The sequence below is a fragment of the Rousettus aegyptiacus genome, unplaced genomic scaffold, assembly GCF_014176215.1.
Source record: "Rousettus aegyptiacus isolate mRouAeg1 unplaced genomic scaffold, mRouAeg1.p scaffold_m13_p_1, whole genome shotgun sequence".
In the NCBI taxonomy this organism is placed as follows: domain Eukaryota; kingdom Metazoa; phylum Chordata; class Mammalia; order Chiroptera; family Pteropodidae; genus Rousettus; species Rousettus aegyptiacus.
Window position 1 is genome coordinate 158,023,303 of NW_023416284.1, and position 24,390 is coordinate 158,047,692.

The 24,390-nt window shown below is 31.1% G+C and overlaps 1 protein-coding gene and 1 pseudogene across 9 annotated transcripts in view; both read right to left on the bottom strand.

Annotated features, from left to right (window-relative positions):
- PTPRK (protein tyrosine phosphatase receptor type K) overlaps positions 1–24,390 on the bottom strand; it is a 474,269-nt gene that overhangs the window by 96,391 nt on the left and 353,488 nt on the right. The window lies entirely within an intron of this gene.
- LOC118605472 lies at positions 23,698–23,811 on the bottom strand (annotated as a pseudogene).

Sequence of the window (24,390 nt, forward strand, 5' to 3'; positions counted from 1 at the left end):
AGTGGTTGCTGTTGTAATTGCCAAAGTGCCGAATTTTGCTTTTGTCATTATTGAGCAAGTGAATTAGCTAATATATCATAATGGATAAGAGTCAACAATTGCTGCTCTATGATTTGTCATGTCACCAAGCTATGCTGTATACTAATTAGACTAATTGTAACACTAAACTACCATTTACAAAAAATGACGCAGATATTAATTAACAGTTATTACTTCAGTAATGATGTTGTGTATCAAAGCGGAACAATATCTGGGAAAAATTGCAAGAATACATGTGGATATTCACACTGTCATCTATCCTTCTTGATGTCTTTCTGTCTTTTTCTAGGAAACAGTTAAGTCTGACAATCCATTCACTGTCACTTAAACCAAACTGGGAGGTGAATTTTCATTCAACTGGAAAATGCTGGCAGAACTAAACACTCCAAAGACTGGAGTCCATCTATCACTGCTTCCCAAGTGTATTCCTCCCTCATGCAAGACTAACTTTAATCGTCTAACTTAATCAAAATAATTAGTCTATGAAAGTCATGGCCATGGTAAAGTCTACACAGTAAACAAACCAATACATAGCACAACTTTAACACATTGATTTGACAATGAGATTAAAGTTAAGGCCAAGGTCAAGGTCAAGGTTTTGTCAAGGTCTCTCTTAACTCATTGCAGATAGTCAATGCTATTGCTAAATAGAAATCAGTAGGGGAAAAAGAAGAAAAATAAGTAATACAGAAAAAGAGCCAAATTTGGTATTTTTATAAATTTGATCTTTTAGATTAAAAATTTCAGCTATGTAAAAATAACCAGCAAGGTACACAGATGGGAAGCCTAAATTGGGATTCCAGTTCAAAGTATTTAATTTGTGATGTAAAATATACTAGGGTGGTCATTTAATTAAAAACCTCAAAACTACAAAAATAAATATGTATATACATGCAAATTAATCCATGGTAGACTCTAATGCTTAGGTTTTAAATGTTGTCTGAACATCTTCTGATTGTTCACAGTATCAAGTCTCCCTACATTCCCATCTTTGTTACATGTTTTTTTGTTTTACCTTAAGCACTTTAAGTAGGCTGCAAGATGTGGCTCTCTAATCATTTTTAAAAATCTCTTTATATGTATAGCTCTGTACTAATATTTTCATTACCAGGCACAAGAGACACTTACAGTTCAGTCTAGTTCCTATAAACAGTCTTCACCATCACTGCCTACTGGCACCACTGACTACCAGCTGACCAAGCAATAACAGATTTATCCTAAAATTCCCAGCTAAACTGTCATTTTGCTGCTTGCTAGGCAACAACCAAATACAATTTAATGGTCTTGTTCAGGTTAGGCTGAATTTTGTTCTAAAAGTAGAATGAGAACATAAAATTTCTCCGGAAAATGCCTAGAGTATTTGAATAAAAATCTCCCATTCAGCAATGAGAAAAAAAAAAAAACACAATTAATATTTATTCTTGTTTAGTTTATGTTTTTAGAACTAGTACTTATGTACTTGTTTTCATATACTCCTCATGTTGAATCTGACATTTCTCCCCCTTTATAAATCTCTCTTTTTCCAAGTAATTACGCTCTCTCATCCACCTTTTCATTTTATCCTACTATTTAATTTGTACTTACTCTGCGTTTTAATACAACTTTAAAAGCATAACTAGACAGCTTCCACACTGTGAGGACACAGTAGCTCTACATCTTCTATTCTGCATTTCTAAGAGCTTGCAGAAGATATACTTATGAATTACATTAAAAATGCATAGGGTTCAACTTGAGAATTTTGATTTTCTGTATTTAAATGCTGCTTACTTTGACAGTAATGTGAAGTATATTTAAAACTCTCATTTAAAAATTGAGAAAGAATAGCTTTATAAATTCTATACTTTATATATAAATCACCATTTAAATTTCAGTAACTAATGTGTTATTAACTGACATAAAAAAACTAAGGGTCGTGAAAATAAATAGTCATCTAAGAGACAAAGAATCATTCTACAAAGTCAATATGGTATTTAAAATCTGTATTTTTTCTCAGTGACTTGAATAAATGCTGAAAAATGCAGTTACCACTAAAATAGTGACTTAAAATATAATTTCACTATCAACCCAAAACAATCTTCAGAAACACACATAAACATACACGCATCACTTATACACACATATGTATGCATATCTGTATACACATATGTATGTAACATGCTTATTACATACACATACATACACATACATATGATGGGCACTCTGCTATGCAATTTGTCAATCCTATTAGGTCTCGCATGAGCTGACAATTACATGCACTTAAATTTTTATATTAGAGTCTTTATAAACAGCAGACTTGGGACTGTTCTACTACTATGAAATTCATTTAAAGAAAATTCTATCAGAGTTCAACAATAAAATTACCTAAATTCCTCACCCTGATCCATTATTTCTTGTGGTTCACAATAATTGTATTGTTTCTGATATAATACATATGTAAAAAAATAAATTTCTAAATTGATGTAATTACTTAAATTGTTATAGGATAACTGGAAGCAGAAAGATATTGCTTGGAATTCACTATGTTCTTCTATACAAGCTGGGCATAAGTGATGCTTTAAAATTTAAATAATTTAAAGAAATATGGTGGATGTCACATAGAGGCACCACAGTAAATAGTATTTATAACCAACAAAGTAAATAACCATAATGATGATAAAACAATGAAGATCAATGCACATCTGTCAAGTGTTTCAGAATTAATAAATGTTCTCTCATCTTCCCAATTTTTGACTTTCCATAGTCATAAGAGTTTTTATTAGGTATTCTACATATGTGATTTTGTAAAACAGTTCTCTCTCTCTCATCTTTGTTTTTTTTTTTTTTTTTTTTTTTGGTAAAAGAAGGACTAGGGAAGAAATAAGGAACTGAAAAACAGTTGTGGGGCAAAGTTCTGGCAAAAATTTGGGAGGAAATACAGCAAGGCATGAGCTTCACGTAGGCAAAGGATTATATTAAGACATTTTAGACAAAATTTTCTATTATGAAACAAAACAGATTGTCTATTCTATAAATTGTATAATACCAGTCACTGTGGAGGATACTAAAGTGAATAAGACAATAAAAGACCTCAAGGAGTTTAACATTTATTTAGCAAAGATGATAATAAGCTTAAAAAACATATAAATAATTAAAAAGTATGTTATATATAACAAAATAAAATGCTATACAAATTCAAGTGTGAGAAATAACTTCCACCTGTTGATGGAATTAAATCTCAGTGGATAAAGGCTAGATCTGTTGATATAATTTGGATAATTAATACAAAAGCAGAGCAAAAATGATGAATAAATATACAGAACACAACTGGAATTAAAAAAAAATGTAATCCCATTTGGTTGCAGTACAAATTATCTAGTAGGAGATTATGTAGAAAGACTTCATTGGAAAAAGACTGAGAAAACTTTTGATGTCGCAGTAAAAAATTTAACTTGATCTAATAGGCTATAGAAAGTTACATGGAAGAAGATTAACATAATCAAATAAATGCTTTAGAAAAAATTAATTTAAAGGTCTCATCAAGCTTGCAGGTACTGGAGGTAGAAAAATCCAAAGACTGCAGTGTGTTAAAGGAGAAGAAGGTGACAAGAAGGAGTGTGACTTTAGCAGAGATGAAGGTAACTTCAGATTGGAAACTGCTAAGTCAAGAACAGCTCAAAATGATATTTCATTATATATATGAACCATAACTTCTTTAATCAGTCATCTCTTAATAGGCATTTAGGTTGCTTCCATATCTTGGTTATTTGGTGAATCGTGCTGCCTTGAACACAGATCTTTATGAATTATTGTTTTGGTTTTCTTTGGATAAATAACCAGAAGTGCAATTGCTGGATCAAAAAGTATATCCATTTTTAATTTTTTGAGAAAAATGAAATCTTACCACTTGCAACAACATGGATGGACCTAGAGGTTAATTAAACTGAGTGAAATACGTTAGACAGAGAAAGAGAAATACCATATGATTTCACTTATATGAGGAATCTAAGGAACAAAAAGAACAAACCAAAAACAGACTCACAAACATAGAGAACAATCTGGCAAAGGTGTTGGGCGGGGTGGGCAGGGATGGAGGCATAGTTGGGATAGTTGGGGAGCTAGGAGAATGGAATGAAATATTAAAGAAGTACAAATTAGGAGTTGATAGATAGTCACAGGGATGGGGAGCACAGCATAGGGAATGCAGTTAGCATTAAATGTAATGTCTAGGTGGAGAGCCAGAGGAGAGAAAGAGCAATTAAGGGGATCGTTTTATAAATGATATCAATGTCCAACCGATGTACTGTATACTTGAAACTAGTAATAAAATAACATATTAAAAAATAACAGCTTTAAGTTAGGGTGGTAACAGAAAAACCACGAAGTCAAACTTTCTAGATCATTCTACTTTTTGAAATGTTTGTTCAATATTCACACTAATTTAACTCCTCCCTAAATCACGAATTAGGAAAGTTCAAATCTACTACGTAAGGACTGAGGACACAGGCAGAGGAATAAGTTTTAAAGCCAGATGTGACATACTTAGAGAAGGCAAAGAGGACGACAAGGACCTTAAAGCAAAATCTAGTCCTGTCTCATTCTACCCTTTAAACGGTGACTCTTAATTCTTCTTGTTAAGTGTCCAATGAACAGATGTAGACAAAACTGGCATAAGCCTCTTTTTCATTTATTCATTCATTGCTAATAAATCCTAGTAAAACATCTATTAAATTTTTTTTAAAAAGCCCATGCAATAAGAAATGTCAGTATTATCTAGTTTTCTGTTTCTTTCCTGCCAAATGTTGATCAGCCAAGTTTACTAATTTTTCTCATTCCATTTTTCTTTTTATTTTCAACTCATTTCTTATTTGTTATAATGAAAAAGGCTACATGAAATAAAGATGAAATAAGAAGAAATGGCAGAAAATTTACATATCAAATCTTGACCAGTATTATATAATTAGCAGGTAAACAAAGAAGTAACATATCATCGCCCTTATTTAACTCTAACTAGACTGAGCATGGAGTTTATTCCTGTAATACTTTATGTGTTAAATTTTTAGCACAACTTAATGGGATAAAATGAATAACTACTTAATAATTCCATGAAGGTTAAGAAAAATAAAGGCAATATGAACTGAACCTGTTGACCTTGAGTCATCTCTCAACAGTAAGATGATTTAATAAGTAGTTCTAGATAAATAGTAGGGAATTCAATTTTTTAGTACTTGCTAAGCAACATGTGACAAGACAGGTCAATATCTATGTCTTTTTGTAGTGATAATCTCTAGTTATTCTGAAGGAATTGTGAAAACAAAAGCTTTACTAGCTACAAAGGAACCAAGGGCAGGGATCACATTTCCCTGGAATCAGTTTTTAATGATAAAACTTATTATCTAGTTGTCAGTCAGAGAAAAATAGAAGATGTCCCAAAGCTCATACCAAGAAAAAAAAAAAAAGAAGATCTTGTCAAAGATGTACACAAACTAAGAACACTGAAGCGTGACAGGAGCATTGTGCTCCTGGCTGTCTTTTCATCAGAAATCCTAGAATCTGACTGCAAAGCACAATTTCCAATCCATTTATCAAAGCAAATACAACCAAAGTAAATTTTATGACTGCCAGAGAAAATATTTGTTAGTGTAAAACAAAAAATAATGAGACAAAATATTTGAACGAAAGTGAATTAGAAACCGTAAAAAGGAAGAAAACATTAGCATTCTTTGGGGGGGGTGAAAAAAACTTAAGGTCTTTAGAAGATGTTGTCTTTTACTTTTCATTATTGTTACTTTGTATTTTTATTCTTTTCTTCATGGTAAGAATTGAGAATAATTGAGGTTTTACACTGCACATCTTCTCAATCTTATAACATCATTAATCTTGCCAAAAAAGATTTCATCTCTACCCCCATGGGTCAAATAGAGTTAATGATAAGTTGGTGAGATGACTTGATTAGTACTGTAATATGAGGGTGCCTCGGGTCCAGGAATAATCACAAGACAACTGTCAGCTCTTTTGGCTTTATGGCTGTGTTGTTGAAATGACATGCTTGGACTCAGGGGATATAAAGTGACAGGGGGTGCATAGCTCATTCAGCTCTCCTGCAGTCTCAGTAATTATTTAGCCAGTACCATCAGAACAATACTAAGCACATAATCAAATTAAAACCAAAAAAGTCATCATCATGGCTCCCAAGTCTTACTGAAGTTCATTAGATAATTGTAATAAAATTAATATTTGCAGCCTCTCTACAATAATGCCAAGGAAATCAATTGATTTTTAAAAAACAATAATACCACAGTGACATGACAAAAAGACAAAGGTAATTTTTTTCCCCAAAGATAAATCGTACTGAATGTCACATCATGATACCTAATTCTCAAAATAGGAGCAGTTGAAAATTTGGGGACCCTTTAATAGTATTCACTTAGATTTTTATGGAGTGATATTAAACTGTCAGAAGAAACCTATAATTGCAATCAGTGAATCTACTCTGATTTATCTCTGATGTTGCATTCTCACTTATATTTACAACTTAAATAAAAGTTAAAAAGTAAAACATTCTTTGTAGACAACTGCCTATACTTGGAGAAAACATAAAATAGAAAGAAGAGGCATTTTCTTAAATTCTAAAAAAATAATAATAATAATCTACTCTTACCATATAAGCCATTTTTTAATAAAAAATTTTATCAACACCATTAATCAGATGCAAAAAGTACAGTGATTCATGCATAATGCTAAAGAAACATATGAAAAAACAATACTTAATAATATGCAGTATATAAAAAAAGGTGACTTCAGAGGAGCTGTATGTAGCAATAGCAAAACTCTAGAGAGGATTTTCAATGCCTTTATACCTTTTTAAAAAGATAAATGACCTACTTCTCAGGTTGTCCTAAAAAATGAGGTAAATATTTTTTTTATGCCATTGACCCATAGTGTATGTCTGGAAATTTTTATTTTCTGAAAAATGAAGCAAATAGTTTTAATATACTTTAAGCTCATGAGCTAATGAAAATAGAACTGAAGACTCTAAGTCTGTGTAGTAGCTGCAGCAACAGCTCCAGTTCTTTACCTCCTTCTGTTCATGCTGTTTGCCATATGACCTTGCAATCCCTTACATCGAAGACGTGGGGTTCATTTTCCCACCCTCTGGTTTTGGGCTTGCCTTGTGACTTGCTTTAGTCAACTGCGTGAGGAAAATGTGATGTCATGCTAGTTCTCAGGCTCTATCTCAAAAAGTCCTTTGTGCTCCTGTTTGCTCTTACACCTCTACCATCAATTCTAGAATATAAGATACACATGGAGCACAGTTTAGCCGTCCCAGTTACACCAGCAAATGTCAGTCGAGATCTGTCAGTAGAGTCTACAAGCAGATTTCTGAGCTAGCCAAGATCATCTCAGGTTCCTAGCCAATTATTCCGGAAGAATGAGCAATACATATTTGCTTTGTGCCACTGATGAGATTTTATGACCAGTTGTTGCTCAGCATTTTGATATAATCTCTGTTCTTAATCTCTTCATTTGTAAATTACCTTAATATTTGTGTGCAGATTATGACAAAGATCTCTGCATAGAAAAAAACAAATTTTGTTTCTCTCTTAATAGGTTGTGCTAAACCACACAACTTGCTTTTTTAGTATTATTTTTGTAATAGTATCAAACATTTATTAAGTGTATGAAATGTGCTAGATACTGTGGAAGTATAGTATATGTTTAAAAATGACTTTAAATGAATTTGTGTTCTTTTTATCTCCTACATGCTCTCTAAGGGCAGGTTCAGTTCTTTACTATGCTTCTACAATACTAATATATCACACGTTGGACTACAAACTCTATGAATGTTAAGGCATGTCAGTACTTTAGTCAAAGCTATACTAATTGAGATAGTTTTTCACTACCCGACTCCATCATTGCAGTGCAACATTTACTAAAAGCTTGTTTATATATTAATATGACTTTGTAGGTGTATATAAAAGTAAATCTGTAATAGTCTAAACTTCTTTACTTTTGAGTGGATAGGTAAGACAGAAAAAGTACGTTTCATGTCTACTGTACAAATCCTTGTAACACTGTTTAGATGCAGAAATAGTACATATTTTCCTCAACTACATAATTCCCTTATAAACATCTTACAGCAGTCCTTGAACAAATAAGTCAATTCAAACTAGGGAAACTATTATAAAGCGTATTCGATTAATGAAATGTTAACAGGGCCCATTTTTAGTGAAGCTATCTAATGACGTGAATTCCTGCCCTCTCATCCAACAAAAAGAGTATAACAATTACATTATGATATGTCAGTCATGTATGGCTTATTTTACACTTTGCAAAGATTATGATTTTAATACAGCAACTTAGGTCTTTATTTTACATCTTTTGGAAATGTACTACGCAGAATAATTTGCTTTTGATCATATTTCTTAAGAAAGAAGAAAAAGTTCTAAATTGTAAGAGTAAAGAAAACTATAGTATACAAACTTCAAAAGTGATAATAGCTACTGACATACTTTTTTTTATAAAATGCAAGTGTCCGGTAACATGCTTGCTTCAAGGGAATGGAAAGATAAGGATTGCTAGGCTGATGATTATTTGTCCATTTCCTTTTCTGAAGCCACCATTTTACTCTATGCTTCTATGCATGATTAACGGCTTGCAGATCCTTCACATGTAATCAATAGTGGTGAAGTTTTATATTAGGTTTAGAGATTAGATCGCCTTGATTATAAATTTTATCGATTTGTACAGCTTAGCTGCAGAAATCCCTGCACATTTTTCAGAGATTAAATTAAAAGGAGATATATGGCCTACACACACTAGAAATGCCAGTGTGATTATAAGGTGTGACCTCTTTACACTCATTCCCTGAGATGAATAAAACCTATCTAGCACACTGAACAATGAATCAGCATGTCAACAAGCATCAAGCTGAGATAGTAAACACAGTGAAAATGTGACAAAAAGAATTACAAAACCAAAAGGAAACCTGCCTAGGACTATAATTAATACAGGAGACTTGAAAGGATTAATTGCTTCAGCTCATCTGTAAATTAGGAAATTGACAGAGATAAGAATGATGAACTCCTTAACTTCTACCTGGAAAATCTGAGTTTATATTAATACTGAAGATTTATGATCTCTTTTAAAATAAAAAATTAAAAAAAACGAGTACTTTCTTTTAATTAGTAGAAAAATATGATCATTTTAAAGTTAGTGAATAATAACCTAGTGACTATAAAATAAATAACTAAATCTATGACTGTTTCCCACCCTAAGAACTTTTAAAGCACTGCTATATATTTAAGTACACTATTTTAAGGTCTGAGAATATCCAGGAAAAAAAAATAAAATAAACATCTATACACTTAACTAACATAAGGAAGGGCACTAATTTTCTATTATAGCTTTCTGAATATTATTTCACTTTTTCCTTTGTGAAATATCTTTCATTATTCCAAATGAGTATGTTCTAGATCTGCATAAGTCCTATATATGATGACACATAAGGCAGAAATAAGTAAAAGATGATTGATCTTAATATATATTCTAAAGAATTCATTTCCTTACCTTTAAATAAAAATATTCAACATTAGGCTTACAGCATGAACTGCCTTTAGCCAGTCTAGGGTTATACAACATTCCAGTACATTTTATATTGGCCTCGATAGAAAATAAAATCCCCTCAAATTATGTAAATAAAATAGTAATGTATCTATAATTAAGTGCTTTATGTGACATATTTGATGAAGATATTTTCTATAAAATCTGTTAACATTTTCAAATGATTCTACGGGAAAGCATAAAATGATGACGACACATAGAAATGACAACTTAGAAGATTGCTTTCCTTTGTTTCACAAGTAAATCCTAGTAAGGCCACATGTATAAGTTCCAAACTTCTATATGTTCACAGAAGAACAATGAATGAAGAAAGTGCATAAAAGTATAAACGCACTGAGGAATTACTTTGTTTTGTACGTAAGCTACTTTAGTAAGCACATTTTTTTCCAACCCATCTCTTGAATTCTGGTTCTGAATTTCAAACTGCCTTAGAAGATTTCCATCTGGACGCTCAAATGCACAGGGAAGAGAAATACTTTAGATATAAATCTCCAGCTCGATCTTTCCTTGAACTCTGGATTCATCTGCCCAAACTGCCTACCAAACATCTTGGCTTGGTTGTCTAATGGGTATCTCAAACAAAATCTTCAAAACGGAACAAATGCCATTTTATAGCCAATTCCTGCAGCAGTCTTCCCAATCTCAGTAAAATAACTCCATTAGGCTACTGATAAAGGCCAAAGTCTTTGGAGTCATCCTAAGGCCTTTCTTCATCTTAAACCTCACATTCATTTTGTCATTAATTCCATCCATTCTTTCTGTAATTTAAGTTTAAAATCTGATCACTTATCCACCCCTACTTCCCTACTTACACCATTTTCTTTTTCTTTTTTTTTTTTTTTTTTGTAGCCACTATCATCTGGGGGCTGCAATTACTGAGATTCTCTCCAAACTAAATTGGAATAAACCCTTCCTCCTCTTTTCCTCTCCTTCACACAGTTGTCAGAAGGAGCCTGAAAAGCCCTCCAGTGACTGCTCACTTAAGTCAGAGTGAGAGTAAAAGTCATCACAATTGGCTTCTAGGTATGGTACACTGTACTACTCACCTCCCACCTCTTTCTGTCCATATCTCCCATTACTCTCAGCCTCACTCACTCCATTCAAACTTGCCAGGCACATTCTTGCCTCGGGCAGGGCCTTTGAACTTGCTCTTCTCTCTGCCTAGAATGTTCTCCCAATCATCTGTTTATCTTACTCCCTTTCCTGTTTTGGGGCTTTATTCAAATATCACCTTCTTAATGTAGCTTTCCTTGACCATTTTATTTAAATGTTACTTTCTGTTTATGCTTCATTTTTCTACCTAGTACTAGTGCCATCTAATATCATTTATATTTTACTTATTTATTCTTTTTATTACCTATCTTCTCATACTGAAATGCTTGGTACATAATCATTGTTCAGTGAATATTTGGGTTGAAAAATGAATGAATGCATATATGAATTAATGAACCTTTGTATTTCTGCAGTCTGGAATTTCTTGGCACGTAATAAATAAAGTAAAAATTTTTGCTGATTGAAGGTTATTTTTAATAATAGAAAAGCCAACTTTAAAATCTTATGCCTGAATTTACTTATAAAATGAAATTTAAGGTACCGACAATATCTATCCTCTAGAAATAGCCTTAACATGTTTAATGCTTAAGAAGCAAAAATTTCCAGTTGAGTGAAAACTTGTCAAATTCCTGGGAGAAATTAATGAAGAGGAAGGGAAAAGGTTATTGCAGACCTTTGAAAAAACTAAGGTGGAAAATCTTTGAAGGAAGTTTACACTTAATGTTAGAAATTTGAAGAGTACTTTAAAAATTCTATCTATTGTGAATATCAGGCTAGATTAATGACATTCATTTTATTGTTTTTTAATCTTCCAAGTATTTTTCTTATTTTCTCAGCTAGAGAACAACTTTCTCCAGGGCAAGGAACATATTTACTACTTCACTTATTTCTTATTCAGTGCTAAGCATAGAGTAAGAGAGTGATGAATACAATTAACTTCAAGCAGTTTTACCCTAAAGGAGTTGCTATAAAATTTAAGGACTTTAAAAATAAAATACTAAAATAAACCTCATCAAGACAAAGGGGTTAAAAAAGTCTTGGAGTCAATGGTTGTTATTTTCAAAGCATAGTGAAAGACTTTCGAAAGCACAGATTATTTGATATTCCAGTTTAAAAATTAGATGTTCTGTATAAATTATTTAATTTATAAACAATTGATTTTGTTTTAGGTTACACTGTAGAACAGATGGTGTCATTAAACACACATTAAACTTCTCTTGCATTCACATGGGGACCTAAAGATTAGTTCTTTAATTAGAGACTGCATCAGTACTGTCTGCTATGAGTTTACTGTCAATCTTGCTCTCTGATTCCTGAGGTCAAGTCCCTTTAAGTACTGCTTTTATTTATTGTAGCATGTTTATTATAGTGGCCTAGAATAAATTTCAAAAGAATATATCCTAACCTTTATGTATTTCAACATGTGATATAGGTCTTAAATTACTGAATGTAGCTCTAATAAGAGAGCGGAGACCTCCATTTGTGAAAAGATCATATATGTATATGAAATAGGTTAATTAATGGACTGTGGAATTGGACTTCTAGTTACTTAAGTGCAAGTTACTTAGCTTCCACATGCATCATTCCCAAATCCATGAAATGGAGGGTGGGGAATTGCATCCACCTCCTGGAACTATAGCATGGATAAAATAAAACACTACATTAAAAAATGATTAGAAAAATACCTGGGGCGTTTGATGAATAAAATGTTATTTTTATTACAATTTATATTATTCGTCTAGTAGCATTATCACTTATAAGAATAATATCCTGAAAAAGTAAGTAAAGGTTTTTTTTAATCCCTCACAATATCCATTACATGTCTCCTGTGTACTCGCAGTACAGAAAGTAAATACATTTATTTATAATTTTCAGAATGTCAAGCTAAATAATTTTTTTGGGGGGGAGAAAAAGCATGGTTTCTGGATTATTTTGCCCATTTTCTGGTCTTAAATGAATATGTATTCAAGTTACTAGGGAAACCATCTAATTTGAAATAAAAGAGTATTAAATCTAACAGAAATCTAACAAATAGAAAACTTTACAAAAAGAATAGATAACGTAACTGAGCATAAAGCTTTTCTGCTAAACTGAATCCCTTGAGTTTACCCACTCATTTTCATATGTGAGAGCAAACCCTTTTAAGGGCAGTTCTCAATATATCATTAAATATCGGTACTGAAATTTTCAAGAACTCTTGTTTTGTGAAGCTATAGAGAGAGTTATTTGAAAGATTTCATTGTTTATCTTCTAATATGAATGATTGTGCAAGGAAATTTTCAGAAACCAAAGGCCATAATTAAACTGTAGCTATTTATAATACTCTAATATACTCTAATGCCTTCTTGAGACATTTTAGTATATCTTCTGTAAATGTAAAAAAAAAAAAAAGAAGAAGAAGAATTTGGTAAGTCAAATGACCTGAGCATCTAACAAAAGCTACTAAACTATGACTTCTTCAAAATCAAGTTTAATCGAAAGAAATATCAAAGCAGTTAATTTTTGGATTCTTCTGAAATTATATTGATTTGTCTTGAATATTGGACAGTATATCCAGACATCTACTAATAAATCCTCATAAAAAAATAAATTGAAAAATTCAAATAACTATACTTCAACAATTTAGATTACTTATTTTTCACTGACATGTAGAGTTCTGTTTATATTTTTAAAAATTTTATACCATAACTAGAGGACATTAAAAAAATCATTAAAATGTATATTTGACAATTGAAGTATGGCAGTTATGTCAAATTTCCTTTCTTAATTTATATGCTTTGAAAATGCGTTTTGTAAACATTTTCTAAAGTAAAGTATAACTCATTTTTCTGTTTCATCAAGGAATGAAGTACATTAAACATATATTTTAAAGACATTTTAAAACATTTTCCTTATAGTATTCAGTTTGATTATTGTAACAATTTTGAGAATCTTTTTTCAAAAATACCCACACTCTCTTGACATCTTAAACAATGTATACTGAAAATAAGAACTAAAACTTTTATTCAAGCTCATCATCATGGCTGTGGTTTTTGATGTCACACTCTTGGTAAGCTTAATATTCTTCTAATTTAAATATTCATTAGGCTCTTAGAATGTCTTCTTTTGTCCAGGAAACTATTCATTTTGTGAAGTCAAGAATTATGCTAGGTTTTATCATGGCACCAAAGGAGCCAAACATAACGCTACGCAATAGATGCTCATTTCAAATTAACCTATTGAATGAAAGAATGAATAACGTTAGTAATTCTCAGTAAATAAACACATTAATCTGTTTTACTTCAAGTCAACCAACTTATCTTTTTGATTGATGTCCTTTGAGTGAGCAGAAGTATGCAGGTTCACTAACCCAAAGTAGAATAATGTACAGAATGATGTGGAAGTAAGTGATATTTATTCAATGTATTTAAACATTAGTTATGTTCAAGTAAATATATATGTATATATTTAAATAAAAGATCATCAAAAACAAATAAAAAAGAAAAGCGTTAATAGAGCATCATGTCTTTATAAGTTACATGTGTTTTATTTCATCACGGTTCTTTTAAAAATGTAATAAAAGTGTGTTAAATAATGATATTTTTTGGAAATTTGGCAAATGAGGATTTTCAAGCTTCTCCAATGGAAAGCCTGATTCTCTCACTATGGCTCTGCATCACTAAGCGAGGTCTCACATTGAGAGGCATAATTACAATGGCACAAGACAGCCGAACAAGACAGCAGCTCCCTACACATAGACAAGACAAGGACTCTACAGAAAGAGGTCTCTATTTTCTCTTTGACACGATTTTCATGTACCAACTATCTCATCATTGCCATTTTCTTTCAATTTTACATGGATCTGAAATGATCTCTCAGCTGCTTTTTGTCACCAGACTATGACAAAATCAAACCAAAATCCTAGGTAGGAACCGCCCCTTGACACCCACCTTCCCCTCTCTGTCTCTCTTCTTTCCAGTCAAAACTAATTGTTTCTAAGCACATTAGTAAGAGCTAATATTGTTTTAGTGACAATATTGGATTGTTTGAAAATTATATTTATTGCTTCCTCTATATGATATTAAAATAAGTCAATTTAGTCATTTTAGTGAAAAAAAAGCTTAAATATTTAAATATTGTCAATAAAAAAAAACAGTAAAATAATGAAAGAAACAAAACAAATTTTAACTTTTTTAGAGAATTCTTTTCCCCCAACACTTTTACAAGAGATGAAACCGAGGCTAGGAGGGAACTGAAATAACTTACTGATGGCTCAGGCAGAATTCATACCTAAATTTGGCAGACTTGAAAACAATACTGTTTCAAAATTTATATTAAGAAATCTGGAAAATGTAAATAATGATTATATATATAATGTTTTCCACAGGAAGAAAATTAAAATTTAGTAGAACATTTTTTAAAAATGTAAAATAGCTACTAAATGCCAGTAGTTACATTTAATTTATGCCGTTGTGACTATAGGTCTTTAAATAACAACAGGGTATATAAATGCAAATGAACAGCCATATCGGCCTTCTAAATGAGTTCCATCTTTCCATTCCTTGCCCTTTTCCATGTGTTTCAGAAGTTTGAAACGTAACATTAATTATGTTTTCAATGTAACCCACTTATGCACTTATTGTTACATTATAATGGGGCACACCTGCCATAAGGACTGTGTTGGTCCAGTTGTCTCACCTTATTTTCAAGCTGTGCACGCTATCATATACACATGTTAAATTTGCTTTTTAAATTTTTTTTGTTGTTGCTCTATGGCAAGAATTAAAAATGTATCAATGTCTCAGAATTGATTCATCAAAGCCTAAAAACAGTGACAAATAAATCCAGGTTTCCAACATAGGAAGTGAACAAGAATCAAGAGACAAAATATAATGTGAATTTCTTTGTGCAAGTACTGATAAAGTGCACCAAAGAAAAAAAAAAGCGAAGTAAAACCTGAATACTTGAAACTTACATTTTCTTATATTGGTGATCCATTCATCTATAGATCTCATGGTAGTGTCTGTAATAAAATGTCGTCAAATAATAGCTTATATCTATTGACACTTTATCATTTTCAAAATAAGCTCAGTAACCTCTGTAGTAAACCAAACAAGTTTTCACAGAATAAGAGTAAAATGTTTTATTTTTTAAATAATGAAATTCATAACTTTAGTACCAAAGATGAGGAGAAACCAAATGCAGACTTCAAATTGATTCTCCTGGAAGCAAAAGTAAATCTACATTCTTTCTGAGAGGCTTGTAATGCCACTGAGAAAATTAATAATAAATAGTATACTTTCAAAAAATTGGTAAAAGCTATTGGCAAAATGTCTGCATCAATGAAACCGTTAGACATTACATAATGTCAGCATGCAAGAGCTATATGATGGAGAAGCCCAATGCCTATCTCTTGGAAATAGTTCCATTTAACAGTTGAACAAGCCACTGATGTGTGGAAGATATGCTCTTGATGGATGTATAGAATAAACTTAAGAGTACAATGCTCCATAAATTTTGGTACCGGTCATCCCTGAAAACTAAGACTAATCCAGATGCAGAACAAGGCAGTGGATTCAACACTGGTGAAACACAGCTCTGTATGCAGAGGGGAAAGTGCGCACTTTGAAAAGACAATTCAATAAAACTCAAATGTCAAATCAGATATTATATCCATTGAAAACAGCCAAGAGTCAAGTATAATGCTACCTGATCATGATTCAGTGTTAAAAGAAATAAAACTGTGAATGTAATTGTCTTGTATCTCCCATGTATTGAGTGAAGAAATGGGCGGGCAGTGAACACAAGACCGTCTTGCTATACTGAAATATCCGAACTACTGAGGGGAAAGAAGTTCACATGGGTCTCCAAAACATAGGTGTGATAAACTGACCAACCTATTAAAGACCATTTCAATTATTTCAAATGGCATGCCTTAAATAATCTATTTAATCTATTTTCAGCAACATATTACATTTGTTAAGTAGACTAAACCGATCACATCAGTGATAAAATTCACTATATTTAATTGTGAAGATCAGAAAGATTCCTTAATATGATTTCATAGTGATAAAAATGACACAATTGTTACAAATTTAACTTAATTCAACACATATTGGTTTTCTATATTTTTAGATAATGAGATTGGTGTCCTATTGGTAGGTATATTTAAAAATCCAATGCTGTAACAAAACTTGAAAAAATAAATTCTAGTCCTTATCGACAAAAGTGTATATTAATATCAATCTGTCATTATGTGTAAGACAAACATTTAGCCCTCTAGGTTCTGAAAAAGATATGCTTGCCAACTTAGACTCTGATAGTTTAATAAAAGTGCTTTCCAATAATGTATCAATTCATTTCTGGTTCCATATTGGGTCCAAACATCCAGAACTGACAGTCATCAAACACTTGCTAAAGCTCATTCTCATTGACCTATGAGTTAGCACTTATCAAGTTAGAAAAAATAAGAAAAAGATAAATGCAGACTAGAACTAAAATTTCAGATGCTTCTCAGAATTTTCATTTTAAATCTACATATAAGTAACAATGAAGATAGCAATGAATAACTTTTTCTAATATGAAATAAGTATCACTTTTAATTTAAAATATAGTTTTACTTTCCTTAAAAATTTAATCATTTTTCGTTAAGTTGTATGAGTTTACTTATATGTGGACTCTAAAAAACAAAATAAACAAACAAATTAGAAACAACTCATAGATACAGAGAACATATTGATGACTGCCAGATGGCAGGGGGGTTGTGAGAATGGGTGAAAAAGGGTAAGGGACTAAGATGTACAAAAAGCCAGTTATAAAAACAAGTATGGGGATGGAAAGTACAGCATGGGAATATAATCAGTAATATTGTAATAACTATGCATAGCATCAATGAGTACCAGACTTATTGGGGTGGTCATTACATAAGTTATATGAATGTCTAATCACTATGGTATACACCTGAAACTAATATGTCCACTGTAATTGAAAAATTAAAAAAAAATTAAATTACCTATAATTGTGTTTTCTAATTTTAATTATTCTCCCTTATGTCATCTACAGATACCAAAGTTAGAAAGAGTACTGACCTTTTGGGTAAAGTTCAAATTCCTTAGCAAAGTAAGATAGCTTTATAATGCTTTTTGATGCTGACGTTATGAAACTGATACTTTTAAATTCTGTTTATGTGCTTTTATCAACTACTGGAATGTGAGCATGTCTAATTTCTTTTTTATTTTTACATTTCTAGTATCTAGCAGAATATCTAACTCATGGTAGGTATATCCACAAATGACGTACAATAGAATAAATACTTAATTTCACCTGTGAGAATGAAGAAGAGGAGTGCTGGTAAAGGTGTTACACCTTTAATAAATTTATTCTTTTAATTACTATTCTGACTATCCTAATGTTTGAGCATGGTGAAATAAATCTTGAAACAGAAAGAAGGTTATAAGGGGTAGTTACAAATTTGCTTAATAAAGAAATGACATTTAGAAATTGACTTTAACTTAATATTCAAACTTTTTAATATGCCATTTTTAATTTGGATTTTATTATAATGACACCAAGTCCTTGATTTTTGCATTTAGTTTGGCTAACACTGAAGAGAAATTTAATAAAGAGAATGGGGTAAACCATGCATCAAGACTAGCATATATGATAGTTTTTTAGAGGTGTTTATTATAACTTTCTTAGATAAAAGCATATTAAAAAGAAAATGAAGGTACTGCAAAATTAGTACTTTTATACTAATATGAAATCTTGGTGTTCAATTTTATAACAGAGAACACATTTTAGCAGATTACGATGAATTTTTATTGGCTTAGCAAAGAGAAAACGTTTGTTTATGAAAACTGTGATACATTGGAAGCATGTGACAGTCACCACGAAAATAAGTATATCTCAGGTTGATAGCGTTGGGAGAGCTCTTGACAGATTATCTGGGCTGGTAATTCCCTTGCCTTGGCAAGATAGTTTTCAGAACACCGCAGACAAATGCTTCTGTGTACTTAAAAAATATCTCTAGGGGAAGAGGAGTCATAGTCTCCCTTTAATAATTTACTAAGTCTCTTTTAAACATGGTAACTAAATATAGTTTAGCACATAGAGTTCATAGGCCATATTCTTTTGCTTTCACTTTAGTGTTGAATTAGAATAGCCTAATTCAATGGGTAAATGCAGTTTGATTTCTTACTGACAATTCAAACTCATGTCAGTAGGTGAACTCATCATGTTTTTTACCTATCTCTCTTTCTTGAATTGTTTTTTTTGTTTGTTTTTTTTTTTTTACTTTCCTTCTATGGTCACTCACGCACTTGCTCAAACCTGAGAAACACCTTGGGTCTACTAGGTTTCCCCCCTATTCCGTATACTTGCAAATTCAAGCCCCAAATGCTCACAACTTCTTAGTCTGACTTAGAACAATAAACTAGCCTCCTAACTAATTCTCTTTCCTATAGAATTCTCTCTGCCTTCCCCTAGATTCTAATTAGACAGAAAAATACTCTCAGTACAACAGTTTACAGAGATAGACATGAAATGTATCTATGGTATTGTTCTGGTTAACTATACCCAGATACAACACAGATGTGTACAATAAAAAAATATTTTTTTCCTATCAATAAATTAGAAATACCTATCTTAGAACAGCTCTCAAGGTTGATACATGATTATGATACAGAACAATATATATTAAAGGGTTTTGAAAAATGTCTAAAAGTATAGCTTATTATTAATTTTGAGCTTGGAATTAAACATCTGTATGTTCACACACTCTTATAAAGAACTCTTAACCTCAAAGATATTACAGATGGGAAATAATTGAATTACCTATGTAATGCTTATCCTTTTTCATTCTATCCTTAATGCATACTAGGCATAAATTTAAAATTGTATTTAATTGCAACAACAAATACTTAGAATGTAATAAGTGACTGATAAGGTAGTAATGTTGAAAGGAGTACAATAGATAAGTTAAACAAACTTTCAAGCTTTAGGAGAAAGAATTTCAAATTAGAAGTTTGACTTGCATTAGATAAAGTAATAGGTATTTCCCAAAGACCTCATTTTGTAATCTGCTATACTTACATTCTGTAGTTTTCTGTATTTAACTCTCCAGCCTAATTTATTTTTATCAATTAAGATATACACAACTTTTTGAAATATGTTGTGTACTTATCAGAATATAAACACTCATATTGTACTAAAGATTCTTGTATTTTCATAATTAAGCTATATATCTGTGACTGAGTAAATATGATCTAAGAGCCAGAAAATTCAAAAACTCCACACGGAGTCTGCCTCAGTGTGGAAAGCAGCATCCAAAGGTTTCTTTTTTATTACAAAAACATTTATATTTAGAAAACAATAATTTTAAATAAATAGTCATATTGACCTATAGTTCAAAATAACTCCATTTATTCTTCTATCCATCAGGCTTTCCAGTATAGCATCTATAACTTGATTTGCATCAAAAGGCAATAAATTGAGGTCACCATGGGCTTGCATTGTGGCATGGTCACGTTTTACAAATAAAATGACATTATATTTGGCTATCTACTCCCAATTCTGGAAGAAACTATGCATGAGAAATAAACAGTTCTGCTCTAAATACAATTTTGGTATGTATTTTGGTATGCATATATGCATATTTTTTCTTTAAGACATTTTTGTCTAACACGGAGGCTTCTTTTGATAATTATAGGAAAAAGAATTCAGAAAAGTAAGAAGAAAGCTGAATGACACATCACTTATTCTCTTCTGTTAACAATAAAGCTTGAAAAATTTCCCCCCATTTATTTCCTTTGAGCCATTTGCACACAAGTAAAAAGGCAGCCCAAAATTTAAAATTGACTCTTGATATTTATGTTTATATAATCTTCTATGAATATTTTTAAATACACTATTTCTTTTAGCTGTGTTCTTAATCCTTGCCTGTTTTTACTATAATAAATTAAACGATGACGTTAGCCAAATCTTCCCAGCTTGTCTTCTAAATCATTAATAGATTTTATACCATTAGTAGTAAAATTGATCCTGAGGGCATTCCCTATTAACCTCTTTCCACTTGAGGAATCAGTCACTTATTTCTGAGCATGCTCTCTATCCATTCTACAGTGTTAAATCTGAGAAAGAAGTTTTCTTATGAATGCTTGGTCACCAGATTTCCTTAGTTTTGTCTGGTAAAGCACTTTATCAGAACTTCTGAATCACAATAGCATTCCCCCCGCCCCCACCGGTACACAGCTTTTGGCAATCCAATTCATGCATTGGATTTCTCTCAGAAAAGGGTCTATTTTATCTTGACAGGAATAATCAGAAACATTATTTAAATGCTCTAAGAGTACAAATCAGCTGATTTGAAAATGCCAGGCAAACAAATTAGAGTGACATGAGTAAATTTAAATTTCACCCATCTGCTAGAATAATGCATAATCCATTAATTAAATGAAATCTACTATAGTAGTAGAGCATACTTATATGGGCTTGATTCTCTCTAATTATAAAAACATACTTTTAAAAAAATTAGGCATGAAAGCATAATTAAATAAAAAAAAATACAAGCCATGGATCTGGTTAAAAAAACTTAACCTTTTCAATTGTTATTCCTTTAAATTAAATTTTCAAAGATCAAAATGACACTCTATTTTAGATGAGTTGTATCTATCAATTTTATCTTCCAAATGAAGAACTAAAGTCTCTTAAAATAGAAAAGATTTTGAATATTTACCTTAACTTCTTGCTAAAAAGAAAAAAAAAATCACAGACTCCCTTAGGTATGTTGAAAAAATCTAGAAGTATGTAATAGTGGCTTGAAAATATTTTCTCAAAGGATTTATTTTGAATATTGTTGCTGTCTTTGGCAGTTATTTCCAGATATATGCTAAAGCTGTCTATGAGAAAATAATAGCTAGAAAATAAATTTGCTTTAACCAAATTGAATTTATTCCAAAAGAGAAAGGATCCAGTTTTACATAGGTTTCTTGATCATGATTTTTTCCTGTTTCCATATTAATTTAACAACAACATGATGGGCTTACACATAATGGAAAATCAGTAACTACAATGTTTATGAGAATAGCTTCTAATATATTTATACTAGACACACCTTACTCTCTATTGAATTATCGAATATATTTTAAAATTAATTAATGACAGCATGTAGTAAGCAATAACTCTTAGACCAGGCATTTAAGTGCTTTACACATCATTTCCTTTAATTCCAAATACAACAATATGAAATTCTTCCTATTGTTATTTCCATACTAGAAATGAAGTTAAATGTTTGTCTAAGGGCACAGGAGTGCAAGAATTATAATCTAATGAATTGTGAAAAAATTTAACTAAAATAAATATTCTTACTAATTTTCTAGAGAATTTTTACTTTCATAATATTTTGTTCTCATTATACAATTTTAGACAATCCTGCTTTCAGGAATGACTACCATTCATATTTTTGCACATCAATCTAATTTTAATCTATGCAAATCTCTTCTCATAGATGTGTTTAAAAACTGAGATTATAGTCCCAGTAATGATTTTGCTATCCTGTTCTAAATATTGAAAATACTATTCTTAAAGGTCTTCTATGCGGAAGTTTTTGTTTGTTTTTAACAATTCCCAACTCAGAGACTCGTGCGCTGTTTCCAGTGTAAAACAAGAGTGGCTTTGAACATGAATCTTTATCTCAATTTCAGATATTTTTTTTTTGAATACAGTAAGTCCAGTCTTCAAAATCTGTCAAAAAGGTACTGTATACATGATGCCATGTGGGTGAAGTAAAATTTTTTTTAATACTAATGCATTACCAAATTCATAACCAAGAGCCAGGTAAGAATAGAAGGTAGGCTAATAATTATATTTTATGTATGTAATGCTTATATAAAAATTTTTTACTTATAGAATATTTCCTGTGATCAAGGCAAAAAAGTAACTTACCTACACAAGAAAAAGGTGAAAATTAAAACATCAGATTTGTTTGAGAATAACTTACATAGATGTCAAAACCTCCTTTTAGTTTTATTTTCTTTTTGAATAAAGATTTCAACAGAAACTTTATTTCAACTGTTAACAAAAGGAATATAATGCTAAAGGGAAATTATAACATACTTCAATAAAATGTTAACATTTATATTGCTAAAGGAAAGACTTTTCACTACAAGGGGAAAAAAGAAATATAGCACAAAGCATATTTCCCCTAATAACAATCTATCTCTGTATATTAGTGGGATAACATATACAACAACTTTAAAAATGTGTTACGAAACAATATACTTTAAAGTACTAAACTAATTATGGGATATTTTTCTCCTTTTAGAGAAAATACTCCATTCTATTTTTCTTCTACAGAATTAGAAAAGAAGGAATGTGGTAAAAAAAAAAATAGTAATCTAAAAAAGGTTTTTATCAACCAATCAAAATTATTTATTGAGAAATAACTACTGTCCAGCAATAAATAAAATACTTGAGAAGAGTCATAGTTATGTTCATATATGTTACGAAATGGTCGTGATACTATTAAATAATAAAAACAAAATAATAAAAACAAAAATTAAAAAGCATAACTTGAAATTATGGTGCTGCATATAGCTCGAATTCAGAGATTTAGAGTTGACTAGAAGGTAGAAAAGAAGTAAGGAAATCTCTCAGTTTTAATCAGACAATATCTTTCTCAGTGGGGACTGAGATTTATTTAATACTTCCTTGGTCTGATAGCTGTAACTAATAAAATGCTAAATGAAGTAACACATGTTTATTCTTCATAATACAAAATAAAATTAAAGTGACGGTGCTTGAAGGACCTAATTTGTATATGTTTTCTGTTTTCAAATATTTCTGTTCAAAATGATTAAAACAAAAAAATGAGAACATTAAAAATTATTTTCTCATTCTAGTATAATACTGATCTTAAGGCTATAAGGAAACATAATAATTTATCTACATTTTCAAGAAAATAGTATTATAATACTACTTTCCATTTGAAGCTCAGGTAATATATTTTTTTTAATATATATTTTTTTACACTTATAGCACCTGGTCTTCCTAGGCGGTCTCCCATCCAAATACTAACCAGGCCTGACCCTACTTAGCTTCTGAGATCAGACAGGATCGGGTTTGTTCAGGGTAGCATGGTCTAGACTCATATAATTTTTAAAAACTCAAAGGAATTCTTCATAACAGCTGCTTCCTTTTCCCCAAATAATTGACTTTTTTGGACTTCCAAATGTTGAGTGAATTTTAAATGTCTTTTTAATGTTCGGGGCTTTTTTTTCCCACTCCAGCAATCAACGTTAAGATTATACCACACCTGTTCTGTTTAAGTTTCAATTTTTCTGAACTTAGCACTAGACTCCAAAAACTGAATTTAGCTTTCTGATTCATATCTAAAAAATGAACCAATAGAATTTTTACTAATTTGAGGCCATCAGTCATTTAACTATGCCTCTCTAGTGTTCAGAGATGTCTCATTTCATGCTAGAAGGGCAGTTAACACCTGTAAGGTAATTATATCTACCAAATGTTGTTGGTCAGGAATATGAATATATAATCGTTCATGCCATCTGTTAATTGTTCTATTTGAATCACTTATTTCATCATATACATTTACTTGGAATCTATACACTTTTACTAGCCTGTAGAAATGCTACATTAGCTTGTAGCAGAGTTTATAAGTGTTGACATCATTAAGATGAAATTTTAAGTCTTTGGGACAAAACA